The following is a 17,394-nucleotide window of genomic DNA, read 5'->3' as shown; positions in this document are numbered from 1 at the left end:
CAGAAAGCCACAGTGTACAAGTATTTTAATGCCTATGAAATGTTGGGTACTCTGTGGTGACATTAGTTAACAGACTAATTTTTCCTCTCTAGGGGACTACACTCAAAAACCTGCAGGTGTGAGACCACAGCATATGAGTATGCTTGTCCACACCTGAAGCCATTTGCCCATCACACAGTTTGAGCAGCACTGCACTGTTTAGGAGCATTGAGGAAGTGCGTGCCTGTAAGTCAGGATTTTAAGTAATATCAGCAGCATACTGTGATGAACGTGTACCACATCAGTTCACACTCCTGCCTGCCTCTAGACTGCAGCGTCTGTTCTTCTCACAGATAATGATTGAATTTGATGGCTATATTCTCCAGAGCCTCCTCCTCCCTCCAGCACTGCTTCACACCTGAACAAACTCAAGTGCAAAATGCTTCCACTCTGATTTGGTAGCACTTAGACTACCTCTTTACAGGGTATAAACAATATGCAAGACAGCAAAAGCTCAAGCTTTGTATGTAGTGACTCAGTAGGTCCACAGCAACTATAGAAAATCTTCAATTTCTGCATTAGCAGCATTAGTTTTGCCATAGTATCTACCTGACTACCCCCTGGCTCTTTTGCTAGGTAGAGCTTTCCAAATAAGGCAGAATGCTGGTAATAAGTAAGTCTACATAATTAAAAAAAGAAACCAACTCAAATCTTGGAATAGCTACTGTACACACTTGGTGAATCACTGCCAACATTTATCAACAGAAATCACCTTACAAGATCTCATACAAAAAGTTCACAGTACACAGAAATTGTTAATTGATAAGGAAAATCTAAACTGGCAATTACAGGCTCAGTCCTAAAGTATCTTGATACAGAACTACAGTCAAATTCTTTTCCCCTAGCATGAAAACACATCTTTTAGGTTCTTATCAGCCCAGAAGCAAACTGACACAGAAAAAAAAAACCTGCAGATACCTGACTATCCTTTTCTGGGCAAAAGAAAGTTCTCTGTACATTATTGACCTAGGACATATTAGCACACAACCTGGAAATATTACTGGGTCTTATTAATATCACACATTGCTAAAATGACAAAGAGATGTTTGACCAACAAGCATATCCAGTGCTTTCCTAAGGTACCGCTGGTGATGAGACTGTCTCCTCAGCACTTTTGTGATCGTTTTATCGGCAGCCAATGTTAGCACCCAGGTACAAAAATAACTTGTTATTCAGCTGATTCAGATGAAGAGGCAGGGTTTGCAGAAAAGCCTGGAGGGCTTCCTAGCAGCCAAAACAATTGCCTGGCTACATTACTTGCCAGTGGGAGTGTCTAGGGCAGGGGGAAGAAAGAGTAAATCTGAAACAGCACTTCTGGTATCCCCAACATTGACAGGTACATTCTGCCCTTTGAACACTCCATACATGCACCCACACACTGTGGAAACAGTGCTGTCACTCTGCACAGCTTCACTTATCCTATCAAGCACTCTATCAGTCAGGTACTTACAGTCTTCAGGGTTCCTTAAGGCTAGATGAGACTGTCTGTACTGGGCCAAAACTTCTGCTGCCTCTCAGTGACAAGATGTGAAACCTAGAAACGCACAATCCTCACGAGACCATCACAAGAAATGCCTAACAGGTGCACTCATTGTATGTCTGAAATAGTTCTGACTAATCAGACATGTTTACTGTTACCTACAAGGAAGTCTTCTCTTGGCCACTAAGACATGGGCAGATTGTTGCTACCACCCTAGAGATTGTGAAACTTCCTTTTGCAGCAACAGCCCCTTCCTTATCACTCTCCTCATGCCTTCCCCGTCACCACCTGACACTCCTTGTTAGGCTGAACAAGCACAGGAGGGAGGATGGCACCCCCTCAGCTGCATTTCTTGATGAGACAGCTTGCTTTCTGCTCCAGGGAAAGTAAAGTATTCAACAGGGTAGCAAAAGCTTCCCATGGGCTGTCAGTTAAACCATGCTGGCCTGGTCATCTTGTTAGAGAAGGAGATGACACAGCTATTTCCTCAATACCTGCTTTTATCTGGGTGTGGGGAAGGAAATTGATGTCAGAAACACAGATCCTTTCTGAGTGAGGGAATGTAATTCCCACATGCTTCTACTTGATTCATTTTCTTCCATAAGCCCTCAGGGAAATCAAAGGACAAAGATTTTTGTATGGTCCACTTGGGTATTATGATACTCTCGCAAACCACTGCTGCAGTTTCTGACAACAGAAACCTCTTACTTTTTCCTGTGACCACCCCGGTTGATTCTCTGCTGCACCCTGAAATCCCTGCTCCTGGCCCACAGTGCCTCCTGTGGAATGCAGACCATGCACAAAGATGGTTGCTCAGGACAGGGAGAAGCCCCTCCAAAATATTAGTATTTAGCAATGGACTGTTTGGAGTTACTTAACCATCATAGCAGAAGATATTTTCATTTAGTCAACCACTAGCTGACTGCAGCTAACTACATAATCCTTTCATATTATCTATTCTTAAAAAATATTTTCTTTAAACATGGTAGCCATCACTATTTGTAAATTTACTGTTTTAGCATGGCAGTTCTTTCATGGTTTTGCTACTTAGAGATTTTTACAGAATTTCTTGTGGGCTATAGTGGGGGAGAGTGCTGGCCATGCACCTGTTCCCCACATGTTCACAAGTGGTCTCTGTCCCTCCTATAATCTCCACATTCAAGATACAGGATTGAATAGCATTTGGGGTAAAAGTCTCTTTAGCACTTAGCCCTAAAGACAGTCTTTGTAATAGCCATAAAATCTGCAGAGGGAATAGATGAACTAAAAGGTTTAATAACTGGCTTGCATCTTATTGAGTTCTACAGGGACCAGGTGGTTTTACATCCTATATCTACACTTCTGCTGAAGGTGGTTTAGAATTTCCATTTCAATCAATGCAAAGCTTTTATCAGTGCTCTTCCCCAAACCACATCCATTACATGGGGAAACTAGATTATATAAACTTGATTTAAAGATGTTAAATCACTGTCTAGGAAAGGCAAGTCTCTATGAAGTTACACAGATTAGTTTGTAGCATCAGTAACAGATTACTATGTAATCCTAAGTATCATCTCTTATTCAGAATTCTTTTTCAAATAAACCTCATTTTATAGGAATGTTGGGATTGGAGGCTTAGGCAGCGCTAAGCAACATTTTTGTTGGGGAAATTAGCACCTTGGTGCTTTCTTTGTGCAGCTTTGGATTTGAAATTTCTCAAGAGGGACAGTTTGGAAGGATAGTCGTTGTTTAATTAGTACTCTTCTCAACTAGCATCTGGAGTTAAAGATCCACAAGTAGGTATACATCCAAGAAATTCTCAGAAGAATTACCTACTAGTAACTGAATATGCAGAAGTTCAGAAAATCACTCATCCTCACTTCAGCTTCTTCAGAGATTTTCTTCCTTTAAATTAGCAAAAACAATGCAGACTGCACGCTCTCCTTCTACCTCCATGCTCAAAGAGTACAACTCATGGGCAGGTATAAAACCACTTACTTTTCCAGTTCCTAAACTCAACAGATGCACATCTAAGAACATATGCAAGTAAGGTACACTCTGAAAACAACAGTAATATCATTAACCACAAAAGGTCAATACAGTCCTACTTAGGCATGCATACAGCTGGTCTGGGTATCAAAACTGTTAAGGATCAACAGCTGCTCAGAACCCTGGAAAAATCAGGATCTTGCATTCAGATTTGGAATGTGAAGCTTAGCTATCAATTCAGCTATGCAGAGACCTTCACAACTTCTGAGGAAACCTCCCTCCCCAGCAGTTTATGACATGTCTTGTTTAGTCAGCCCACAACTACTACTTGATGAGACATCATGCAAACAACAAGAAGCAGAAACAAATATTTAGTAGGGAGACTGGGGTAGAAAAAAAATAAATCCTCCCTGTCATTCAGCAATTACTGGCCATTTTGAACCATTACTTCAAGGACTTTAAAGGACTACATTAGCTTGACTCTTTAGAGATGTTAGGCAAAACTAAGCCAAACCATTACACTAAAAATTACAAGTCACTTATTAGATATTTGTTGTTGCTTTACAATAAATTCCCTTCTTCCACTGCAGGGTAAATGTTTGCTTATGGAGGGCTGTTTCTACCCACAGGAAAAGTAGCTGGTCCTTGTAAGTTACCATGATGCTGGAAGAAGCCATATAGCTCCAGCTCCCACTTGACCTCACCTCTGGCTATGACAGCTATGCTGGTAACTGCTCCTGCCATACTGAGCAAGGAAGGGGCTGGAGTATGTAGGCAGTAGTAACCTGGAGAGGGAAGGGAGGGTAGCTCTCATCAGTGCTTCTCTTCTGCCTGCAGTAACAATGGTTTTCCTCACCTGGCCCTTGTCCTCAGAGCAGAGAATCACAACTTTGCCTTCACTTCTGAGATGCCTTAAGCCAGTTGCACATATGAATGCCTGAAAGCAAGACAGCTCAAGGTAAGCATACTAAAACCATTAAATTTTATGTACACGAGTACACCAACAGACTAGCAAATTCTAGTTGAAAGTTGTATCATATCAGTGTCCAATTCATTGTTATGTTGAGAGAAGTCATGGTGAGGAATCTTTCTCTTTAATTTATAACAACCCTGAAGAACAGAGTCATCCAACATCCTGGAAAACATCACCTCCAACATTTCAGCAAGATGCGTTCATGTCAGTTGTAAGTAATTTTACTTTCCTAGAAAATAATCCCATTTCTGGGAAAAGAATTCCATCATGTCAAAGACAAGAAAAGGCCACAAATATTCTTCAAGAAGGCTGGTTCTTGAAATGAATCAGTAGGATACTAGTCAGAAAACCAAGGAGAGTTGACTGAATGGAGATACGTGGTGAAAGCTATGTGTGCACTAACTGTCACGTATCTTCCAACTGTTTAAATGTTAATTCAGTATTCCATGTCCTAGACCACTTGCTGCCTAAGGAAATAACATTAAACCACGAGTGAGCATAGGAAGGCTGGGGAGGGGAGAAGGGGAATGCCAGTTGCACAGTTTTTATACTAATCCTTATCAGACCACTTTCAGGGCGGACTATCTGTTTTCTTTTGCTTTCTTAGCTGAAGGCAAGGTGCCTTTACTGGGACTTAGCTGTGGATAAGAGGGAAATAATGATAAGAGAACAAATAATTTGTAACACTGGAAAACCAGATGGTAGGGGAACCCAGTGTACTCTTGTATTCAGCAAAGGGGAAGAATTTTCCCCTTTCACTCACTCACACAAACTCCCTTCCTCAAACAACCCTCTATGGTAGCTACCTAATTAGCAATGCTGGCAACTGAGGTAGGAGAACAAGCCTGCCTCTGAGTTCGGCTCTGCCCCACAGCAGAGGCATGCTTTATTATTAATGTGCCAGTTTGCTGCTGATCATGGAATAGAAATAGATTTAATCTGGGTACATATGCATGTTTTTTTTAAACTCATTTTCTGTTTACTGTATATCTCTGCAACTAGGGTAGAGTAGGAAAAAACAAAGATGGTTTCATGGAAGAAAGAGCTTTTCATTACAGCTATCGTGTTTAGTAGAAACAAAGACATCTATGAAAGCCCACTGTTGCAGGTCTACACAAAGAGCCTCACACCTAAACACCAAAAATCATGAACAGGAGAGTGATTCAGTAATGCTGCTAATGTGCAACACTGTGGTGCAACTAGGAAACGGTAACGACTGTGTATTTATTCTCTCAGAATAAAAACAGTGTGCCAAATATATACACAATATTTTAGTAATCACAGTCAAGTAGGACCGGGGCCCTAGAGAGCTGACACTCTAAGCACATGTTAATATATCATTAAACCAAATATTTAATGAGAGGTATCACCCAAGCAAGCTTAACTCTGCTTTTCTTTCATTCTGGAATTTCTACTTGCTGAGAAAAAACCTAGTACCCCAGGCTACAATTCTTGTTATTCCCCTCTATTCCCACTACCACCCACCCACTTTAGCTCTTGCCTCCCTTTTTTTTGTATTCCATCCATCTTGCTTTTTTCCTGCTCTCTCATACCCTCGGCTTTGTTTATTCAGTCTCAGCTCAGCTTGCCCTCACCTCATCTGCTATTTTTTCTTGTATACACCAGCCATCAGCCTTCCCCTCTTCTGCCTGCACTCCTCAAAAGACCTTGCCTACTTTTTCTTCCACTCCTATCTCCCTTTACAGCTCCTGCCCTCTCCCCAATTCCCTGGGCTACTTCTGAGGTACCTACACCCAACCTCCCCGCCTCCACATGCAGTCACGCCAGATTTCCTTGAGGCTGCAGAGGCAAGAGCTCTGAGAAGACAAGGGGAAAATCAGTCCTGGCACTGCACACAACTGCAATGGGAAAAGATTAAACACAGAGAGCAACCAAGTCGGACCCCAAAGCCCTAAGATAAGACATATTCAGTTGAGTGGGCATCAAAAATACCTGAAGGCACAGAACACTCTGTGTGGACACAGAATCTTCAGAGCCCTAGAGCAACATGCACAAATGTATTTAGGCTTACAGCTCCCACCTAAATGTCTACTTCTCCACCCCCAAAATCTACAGCTCATCAGGAGACTGAACGCCTTTGTGGCTCTTGAAGTCAGACATTATATTCTGATAAATCTGCCTGCTGCATGACCTAGCTTTGATTTGCTGAGGCTCACAAACTGACCAAAAATAGAGAATTTAACATAGCTGCATGTAGACTTGGATGGATGCCCTGACAAATTTCAAGTCTCTGCTTGAAAATAGATTAGAGTTTCCAAAGCAGAACAGGTATGCATCTGCTTCAGGATAGGCAAAACATCTTTACTCCTTAAACTTTTTCTCAGAAATGGATGAACTTACTTGAAACTCTCCCACAATGCAGCCTGAGATAGATGCTTGCCTTGAAGAAGTTCACACTAAATGCTTAGAATCTGAAAAGTTGTATACAGTTTGAAACAAGGTCTCCATAACAGAAAACACGGAATCACACTATCTTCACTCATAATTAGCCCATAGACTCATCTCTTAATTGCTTTTTCCACATTGTTGCCATTACAGATACTGTAAACAGCACTCTTGAAAATTTAGCCATTGTTTGATGTTGGTACTATTTTGTTCTGCTGGAGGAGCACAGGGCAGCCTACTAGGTCTTTAAACAGATTTGATGACCAGCTTTGCAAGAAGGCACAGACTGTAATTGATATAAAAATTCTCTGTTTTTTTCCTCCCATGTTGCTTAAAAATATTTGAAGAGGATTGAAAGACTTTCACCAAAATGAAGCTGGTAAAGATGTCTGTGTGTGGGCAAACGTTGCAAGCCATGTGATGCAGAAAGGAATTAAACAAGAGTATGTTTCATAGAATCATTTTAGTTGAAAAAGACTTTAAAGATCATCAAGTCCAACCACTAACCTAACACTGCTGAGCTCACCACTAAACCTCAGCTTGTTTGATGTTCCTGTGACTACTCATTTTGAGGATTCTTGACTCCTCACTGATGTTAGTATGGATGGTGTTAAAAACAGTGCAAAATTGTCTTTTGCATTTCAAAACCGAACCTGATTATTTTTCTTGTCTCCTCTTCTGAGAGACAAACTTCAGACAAAAGATGTAAAAACAATTTAAGATGTTATCTGTGTAAGTCATGTACTGACCTTTATCATCCATGACTCTACAGAGCCAGGATTTCATGTCAAGAAATACTGGAATGGTAAGGTTTTTCAGTAACATTTGACAAGGCTTCCTTGATGGAAAAGGCACATAACACTAACCCAAAGTTTCCACTAGTGTTTATTTTAATGCAAAAGAGGATTATATCTATGTTAGGTTTCTTTGCAAATGAGCAAAAAAAAAAAAGTTTGCAGGCCTGTTGCTGCTTCCAATCAGTCCTCCAGGACCTCCATATATTCTTCTTATTATTATTAGCAGCGATTTCCCCTGACTATCAGTCAAACCTGTTGTATGAGGCAAAGCTGAACTGTGACACATAAATCTCAAAAGTCTTCTGAAATAAATTGATGGCTTTACTAGAACAGAAAAGATACTTAAAAATGGGTCCTGTAGATGAATACATCCATTAGAATGGGTCACCTGAACCTGTTCACAAGTCTTTGTTGTGAGAAATGTCATAAGCTTAAGTCTCTTAATACGAAGCAAAAATGACCAAAGTATCACCTTATTGTCTTTCTGAGGTAGTCTCTGTTCAAACACCACGGCATATTTCAGCAACCTCTACAGTTCTGTGAAGGTTATAAAAATTCTGTGAAAGTAGTGCAAATAGAAAAAAATAAATGAATAAAACATTTTCAGCAACACAGAATTCTTTTTGCCCAAACTTTCCTTAGTCAAACTTTTTAAAAATAGGTTATAAAGTCTGCTAATTATAGAGTACTGAACCTCATTCAGTCAATCACAGCACTGGTTTCACTCAGAATAAACACTACCACTACTGATAAATGTACAATATTCCTCTTAATACCATTTAGCATCTTATATGAGCAAGGACATAATTAAGGTGCTTGATGCTGATCTATGCAGAATACTCGTGTTTAAAGGAGCCACTGTCAATATTTCACTTTGCTGGATGAAGCGTAACGAACACTAATGAAGAGCTTTGTCATGGTCTTCTAAGGAAGAAGTCTAATAGTCTGGGAGTCCTGACACTGAACACATTAGTTCATTCAAATCTCATTTCCCAGTCCTGCACTTGCAACTACCCATCTTTGATTCTAGTCAGAAATGTTAATCTAGTTTTTCATCTATCAAAGATATCACTCTGCTCTCAGGAATCTGTTGCATGAATCCAGACTCTGTATGTTTGCGAGTACCTATCCAGAACCGACAATGCAAACCAGATAAGATGCAGTAACATACTTTTACTATGCTTCAAGGAAACAGGACATTAAAATTACATATCTCATTTGTTCAACACAATAACTTTACATCCAACTATTAATGTTTTCACATTTTTGTAATATAGTGTAATAATATATGTGCTTCTGTGATGGACATAATCCTTTTCTCTTTAGGAAGCCCCTGGAAACACACTTGTTGATTCACATCAGAGCATAACATTATTAAATAAAACTAGTATTTTTAAGTGTGTGAATGTGAAACAAAAACCAAGTGGATCCCAAAAGAGCATCTTACTTATCTTTGCATCTGTATTTTTACTGAGATGATATTCAAAATGCATCCCAGATACAGGAAATTTCACAACACAGCTATTACATTTGTGCAGGGATGCCATTTGAATTAGGTAATAAAACCTACTAAGAAGTAAGAATTTAATTCTCGGTATTGGCATTGCACAAAGACTTTAAAATAGCTTTTTATGATATTTGAATGAGGTGGTCAGAATAACCCCAATAAATATACAAAAGGAGTTTCTCTTGGTAGCTCTGTCCTACTTTTAAAGCTTTTGCTCTAATAGCAATGCTATTCTCTACCTCCCCTGTAGCAGATTGCAGAGTTTTCTCCCGTCTTTGTAGCAAGGCTAATAAGTTCTGGGCTAGAGTCACTTAGACCTCAGGCTACTAGTATGTTGAAATCAATTATGCAAAGCCCATTCATTTTGATACAATGTACTAAACTGCTGCTGTCACTGCAGTAGAATGGTTGCTCAGATTGGTTTCTTGGATTTCTCCCCCCCTCTTCTATTTTATTATTACAATGTCTTCATCCATTGCCAAAATTGGCGTTCTTTGTCAAATACACTGCCTCCTACCTAAGATGCAATGCTCACTTCAAGATTAATCAAACCCAACTTGAAATTCTAGTAGCAAGGAAACCTGAAAACATGAATTCTGCATATAGCATGAATTTTACATGCAATGAGAGTAAGAACTTAATTCATTCAGTATATCAAGTCACTAATTTGGTTGCAAATGACTATTCAAAGATTGAAGAAAGAAAATTCTCCAAAAGCATAAGAGCTGCACAGATTAAGAAGCCCTTCACTAACCTTTGTTTTTAAATGGATAGACAATGCGTGGATTGAAAAGATACTGTGATATAATTATTTGCCTAAAATTTAGGATGTAGGTGTATATTTTACAGTTGTTGGAAGTGGCATTGGGTACCTCAGGTATCATATTTAGCATTCATTCATTTCCATGGCAATCATTATTCTTATATGAAAGTATTTATCATACTAAAATGTGAAACAATAGTAAAAAATAATTATTGAAACATTCTCAATAGACAGTGTGACTATATATGTTAGGTTACTTAAGACATCTGAACCACTCCATTCATTCAAAGGCACTGAAATGAATGTACTTCTCAAGCTGCTTTTCAACTTGCAGCACTGGTAGGAAAGCTTTTTTTTTTAAAAAAAAAAGTGTTAGTTTAGTATGCTGAGTCAGCTCAACAAAGGGTCAGACAGGAACCAGAAGGGAGGAGGGAGCAGGACTACTCCTTTTGGCAGTAGAAAGCCATTTCATCGGCACAGCCAGCTCCTGCAACCTCTCATCCTACCTTACTAAAGAATACGAAAAACAATGTGAAAATGTACTAATGCCACTGAAAGTCATGAACTTAGCACATATGATTCAACATTACATCTTACTCAGAAAATAACAGCCCTTAAAATTGTATTTGAGCCTGTAAAGGAAGTAAAAAGTTACTAGCAAGAGAATCACAAGTAGCTCACATGTTGCCAGGGAGATAAATTCAGGAAAGAAACAGGAAACAATGCTTCAGTCTATAAATGTGAGGTACTAATGTGGAAGGAGGGGCATAACTTTCAACTTGCAGATCCCGGGCTCATACAAAGGACCCTGAAAAAAAGGACACACAAAAACCCCTCAGGAGGGCTGCCGAAAACAAAGTATCAGTACTTCACTACAAAACTGAGAGTGTTTCGAGGTACATTATTTTTGACAGAGAGGGGAATTTAAAAATAATCTAACTTCTCTCATGTCTTCTTCATCTGCCTTTCTTCAGCGCTTCGTGCATAACCTGTTGTTTCCTGCAAGGTGTCAATGTAACTGCTTGAGGTGTAACTGTGAGGCATATCACAGAAATGCCCCAGATTAAAAAAAAAAAGAAACAAAACCCCCTTCTAATTAGACTCAATAAGTGTGACATAAATACTTTCCAACAGTAACAATGATACAGCACTTGAATACAGAATAGGGAAATGGTTGAACTAAGTCATGCATCACAAAATGAAACGCTATAAAGTTACAGAGCAATTTCTCTCTAAATATACAGGTCTAAGTCTCAAAGACTACGTTTCTATATGCCTCCTGGACAGATGAGCATGAAGCTTATTTATTCTGAGCCTAACTTACCCCTCCACAAGAGTACTTGTGAACTGACAAACAGGAAACGTGTAAACTATTGGTAAAAGAATGACCTGGTGACCAGTCACACCTTTAGGTTGAACTCTATCAGTCACACACCATCCTCAAACTTATGTAAAGTTTGGGAAATCAAGAAGGTGCAACAGGCCACAGGATAGCTATGTCCACCACAGACATCATGGGAATGTAAACACACTGCAACGCAAATGCTGCGGTTGTTGGCAGAATGCTCATTTTCTGCTCTGCTGCTGTGGGACTAGCTCACCAACGCCTGCAAAACTTGTTCCTTCCCCATCTCCCCACCTCCCCCAAACCCTTTCAATTCAATCTCCAACTGCAATGATCATTAAAAACAATGAGTATGTCTGGCGCAAGTAAACGTGCCTTGACTATCAATGATTCATTAAGTACCTGGCACTAGATCCATAATATGGGATTCTGACATGGAAAGAAAAGCTTTAGAGCTCACTCAAAAGTACGAGCTTTACATATAAAGGAGTTAAAAGGTACATCTTTGCCTAACAAGTAAGAGAAGGCTAAGTCCTTTGTGATGATGTTGATAGTTTCATCCTCTGTATAAGCTAATTTTCCTATTTAGATACCACCTTTTCCAAATTACAGATAAATTAAGTCAACTTTAGCTAATGTGGTAATGATTTGTAGTGAGTGGCAGAAATTCCCCTGTAATTATGCATGAATTGATGTGTGATTTCCTAATGAGCTTAAGTGAAGAAATCATCATTTTGTGATAAATGCTTTATTTCTTAAAATGCTCGTAACACATTTCTAATAAATTTAATCAAGCGACTCGCACTCATGTAACATTTAAAATTATTAAGTGTGCAGTCTTTTACACTGCGTTATAGCTTTGGCTGATTGCTGTGTGTTAAATTTTAGCATTTTATAAACATGGTTATAACAACTGTTATGTTATTTTTGCTCAGAACCACAAATTATTTCAGTCTGAAGTTGATTTGCATTCTGTATAAATTTCATGCCTCAAAGGCGAAGTTCATTTGCTTTTACCTATGGATGTACACGTTAGGAAATGAAAGCCCTTCTACCTTTCAGGACACACCTTCGACATGTCGTGTGAGAGACAGCAGAGTCTCACACAAGTAAGCTTATTACTGGATTCCCAGTTTAAAAGAACTCTGAGAGTACAACTGCTTCATCTTTCTGAAACATCCTCGATCAGTCACCTCCAGTCCTTCCAACTTTCCTGGCTGAAAACCAGTACAAATTCAACTTGGCAGCAGAGCCAAATTTCAGTGAGTGCTGGGAAGGAAGAAAGGTTTATAAAATGACATGAAGGCATCTTATCCTAAGGTCTCTTTACTAACAATTTTAGCTCACATCTTTCCTTCTGTAGCAAGCTGCTATAGGGAACAGATGACCTAAGAGAGTTGCAGATCTAGACACATCTATAAGTTGCCCCGTCCTTAAAGACAAGAAATCAGGTACTTCCTACACTTCCATGCATTTAGGTGCTGTAATTTAGCTGTCCCAAGTGTACCACAGGGGTTTGCAACTTTCTCAAAGGATGTCTGCCTGACCAAGGGGAGCCTCCAATTCTGCTATGCTTTCTTACACTCTCTTCATCAATCTCTTCTTAGAACTTCAGAAGAAAAAGGTAAAAGAGGAAGTGTGTCTTGGCATTACACATCTGTGAGAAATTTTTATTTGATTTCTCACTACAAATAAATACCTCATATAAAAAGAATATTAAACTCAAGATGGTGAAGCTGGCCAGTTTTAAATGCTGAATCAATGTTAGATGGTACCAATAGTAAATCTCAAATGCAACAACTCATTACACAGTGGTGTCCACAGAGATAGAAGACATTAAAGAATTACACATTAGCATCTCTGAAGACAAGATGAAATCTTACATGTATCAAACATATATAAATGTTTATTTTGATGCTAGAGTGGACTGGACCCATTTAAATTCGAATTAACATGAATAATATTGTCTAAAAATAAACACCCATACTGCTATATCAAGAACAAAAAGATGGAGGCTTGGAATAACTACTTGAGCACCAAAGTTCCTTGGAATACATCATTAATGGATAATTATCACTGAATACTTTGATTTTGGTTTGAACTTCATAACTTGTTAGTGAATCCAAATTTCAATGATATACATCCAAAAGGATTTTATTATGTGTTCAATCCCCTTAGAATACCTATAAGAATTGTATATCTTAACAAATCTCTCTCTCCGGAGCCTCTGATATTATACCTGTTAATAAATCCATCTAGATTATGATCTTCCTTGTTATTTTCCCACTTATTCCCACACAAGGTCAAAAAGGGGAGTGACAGTGAGAAACTGAAACCCTCTTCCCTGAGTAAGTATTCAGTCTTCCCTGATCCTCACAAGCATTCTTCAATTTTTTCTCCCAGTCTGGTATAAAGTAAAAGCATAGGAGAAGTCAGAATCAAGCTTTGTATTCCTCTGTCCTACCAACCTGTTATTCCCAAATTCTGTCCTCCCACAGCCAGAATATGTTTCACAACCTAAATCACACCATTGAATCATCCTTCAAATATCCCAGCTCCTCCTGATCTAAGTTATACTCCCCAACCATGTATTTGTTACAGTTTTTGTGTTACAATTTATAACAATGCCAAAGATTTAAAAAAAAAGAAAAAGGATAGGGTGCTCACGGAGGCTGGGATTTGTGAAGGAGGAAGATATTGAACTTTGATTGGATTCCAACAGGACCTAGAACTCTGTTCATTTTACATGCCTCAGAATATCTCAGGTCTCATACATCACAGATATAGTGTGGGAAAGACAGGGGAAAAAAGTTTTGAAAAATGTAGGAGTGGTAGCTCTCCTCAGAAGAAAGGGTAAGTAATTGTCAGTTGGCTTAAATGCTCGGGTTTCAGGAAAACCAAACATCCCCTGACTTGCTCCACTTTAAGGCTCAGTGCACAATCTCCTTAATTCCACTGCTTGCTTACAACAAAACTTTTTTTAGAAAAGTTAACAAAGTTCAACTTACTAAACGTCAAATGCCAAAATTTGCATTATTTTCCTGCAGCTGTATGCGCTATTCCAACTGACTCATACTTAAATGTTACTAAAAAAGCCCATCAAAAAAAGCAACTAATACATGCACTATTTCATTACTAGCTGTTCAAAATCTCACTTTTCATTTGTAAAATTCTTCTGAATAAAGTTGTGTACATTTTTCCTTTCTCTGAAATACTTATTTAATTTACAAAAAAACCCCAACCCCTGCATTTATAAGTGTGTAAAGACTAGGGGCATTGCAATTTCCTTTTTTCAAGTAAGTATATTAAAAATTAGTATTTCTTATTTAAATAAAACCCAGGTGCTAGCCTTACACCTTTTGTTACATACACTGAGCCAGACACTCTCTCTTAAAAATATTGTTTCATTTCTCTCTTCAAAAAGGTCCCATATTTAAGAACTGTTCAAATAGCATTTTTCTTCATCAGGGTTTTTATTTTACATGGGTCTAGAGGTATTATTTCTCCAATCTTGTATGCTGTATACAGGTTCGGTTAGGATGTCTGTGACTATTCTAGATTTCAGCATAAAAACTATTTTAAGAGGTGTACTATAAAATCATCAGGACATTGTAATAGCATCGTGTTTTCTCAGACCAAATTCACATCCTGTAGTAAAAGGGAAATATTGTGTTCATATGATCTGGATCTCAGGTTAATTCATCAATAATATTTTATAATTTTATCTGGCCATCTCAATTTTATGAATGTTATTTGCACTTTCCACTGAGCTGGAAAAGTAATGAACTATATAAATTCTATTTTTTAAGTTCCCCTGAAACGTTGAATAGTCAAACCTAAGCCCTAACACCACTAAAATGCACAGAGAAAAATGCCCAATTAGATAATTTTTCAGAGAAAATTGTTGAGCTACACACTTTTGCACTAACGGAGATCAGTTTTGTAAAATGAAAACAAAAGGTGTTGTTCCTTCTATCTATAAATACACTGAATTCTAAATTGATATGTTTACACAATCTGTCAGGCAGAAAGTCAGTGATACGTATTGTTTATTATTTACTTAATAACACAAGCTAACTAATTTTGAAATACTCGTGTCTATGATGGCCATCAGACAGTAACAATAATACACATTTCAACTGTGTAAATATCCTTGAAAATTTTGCTAAAATAAGGAGACCAAATCTAGACATACTGCAGCTATGAAGTGTTTTCTAATTGACTGGCATAGAATCATAGAATCGTAGAATGGTAGGTGTTGGAAGGGACCTTTAGAGATCATCTAGTCCAACCCCTTTGCAGAAGCAGGTTCACCTAGATCAGGTCACACAGGAACATGTCCAGGCAGGTCTTGAAGATCTCCAAGGAAGGAGACTCCACAACCCCTCTGGGTAGCCTGTGCCAGGGCTCCCTTACCCTCATGGTGAAAGAGTTTTTTCTTATATTTAAGTGGAACTTTTTGTGTTCCAGCTTCATCCCATTACCCCTTGTCCTGTTGCTAGCTACTACAGAAAAAAGGGATGTCCCAACCTCCTGACATCCACCATTTAGACATTTGTAAATGTCAATAAGATCTGCCCTCAGTCTCCTCTTTTCTAGACTGAACAGCCTCAGTTCCCACAGCCTTTCCTCATAAGGAAGATGTTCCAGTCCCCTGATCATCTTGGTGGCCCTGCACTGGACTCTCTCCAGAAGTTCTCTGTCCCTCTTGAGCTGGGGAGCCCAGAACTGGACACAGGACTCCAGATGAGGCCTCACCAGGGACTGTCCCAGCAGTGATCTCCTATATGAGCAGGTATAAACCAGAGATATCACAGGATACAGCTGCTCTTTACAGCTTCAGCCAAAGAAAAAGTTTCAGTATATACCTAAATCAAATAAATTCTCAAGTACCTTTCAAAACAGAGACCTCTGTCATCAACTGTACTATCTGAAATGGTACATTCAATTTCAACTGTAAAAGAGGACAAATAGATTAATACTAAAATACTACATCAGCAGGCATGACATAAAAGCATAGATGTTTTAATATGTTATCGTTATCTGTGGCAGTGAATATTTTTATTGTAACTGATAAATTTCACTTTATGTTTAACTATATTTGCATCAACAAAAGGCATGGAATGGATGGGACAGACAGGAAACAGGTACGCTACCTTCAAAATGGTTTCCAAGTGTAAGCTGAGAGTCTTTGGATGAGTTAGTGGAGGCTTTGCATGAGTCATGTTCCTGAAAAGTATTGGTATTAAATCAATAGTAAATAGTACACTTCACCCCCTAAACTTACAATCCCATTCCAGCATTTGCCAAATACGATATGTAGTTATTGGAACACATTGAAGATTAATGAGCATGCTGAAACGTACCCATACTCCCCATTTTCAGTGCCGCTTGGAGTTAAAATTATGGCATTAACTCACGGGCTCTGCATCCCAGGAACCAGTAAGCAGTGCCAAAGAATCCTTGTTAAGTTATAATTACAAGATTTCTGTTTTGCTAGCCACTTTGGGGGCAGATGTATGTGATCTCAAGATGCCATCTCTTTAGTATTAGATGGAAAGAGGATGAGATTATTAATTAAAACTAGTTAAATAATGAAAATTTTCAAATATTTTATATAAACTACTCTCAATTTTTCAGTGCACTATAGCTACGGTCTGCCCTACAAAAGCTTACATGGTTTTGCAATTGAATTTTATAGAAAAAGGAGAAACAAATTTCTAAAGGAAAATATACTTTGGCATACAAAAGGAATTAAATTAAGCAGAGATATATCAGAGCAGGTACAGTCCAGATGAAATGTGGTTTAGGTGTTTTTTTAAACTTAGTCCTGCTTTTGCCACATTACTTTCTTTACATTATTCCATAAAATTTTAAATAATTTCAGATCTATAAAGAGAATAACTTCCCAGCCTCACATAGCAGAAAGAAGGCTGGCTACAGTAACTTATGTTTTATTACATACAATAAAACCCTTGAGACATTCCTATTAATAATCACTGACAAATGCAAAGAAAAAAAAATAACAGGAAGATCTGAGTAAAGTTTATAAAGAAGAGCGACTTTTCAGTCGTGGAATTCATCTGGGTATGACATAGGTTGCTGTAGACATAAAG

General features: G+C 38.5%; 1 long non-coding RNA gene across 1 annotated transcript in view; it reads right to left on the bottom strand.

Annotated features, from left to right (window-relative positions):
• The window catches only part of LOC133625133 (uncharacterized), a 42,947-nt gene extending 41,276 nt beyond the window's left edge, over window positions 1–1,671 (bottom strand). Inside the window, exon 1 of the long non-coding RNA XR_009818447.1 lies at window positions 1,490–1,671. This is a non-coding gene — a long non-coding RNA (uncharacterized LOC133625133). The remainder of the gene's footprint in view (window positions 1–1,489) is intronic.
• Between the last annotated feature and the right edge of the window lie 15,723 nt (window positions 1,672–17,394).

The sequence above is a fragment of the Colius striatus genome, chromosome 3 (genome assembly GCF_028858725.1).
Source record: "Colius striatus isolate bColStr4 chromosome 3, bColStr4.1.hap1, whole genome shotgun sequence".
In the NCBI taxonomy this organism is placed as follows: domain Eukaryota; kingdom Metazoa; phylum Chordata; class Aves; order Coliiformes; family Coliidae; genus Colius; species Colius striatus.
The sequence above is the reverse complement of the archived record's forward strand: the minus strand, read 5'-3'. Positions and strand labels throughout refer to the sequence as shown.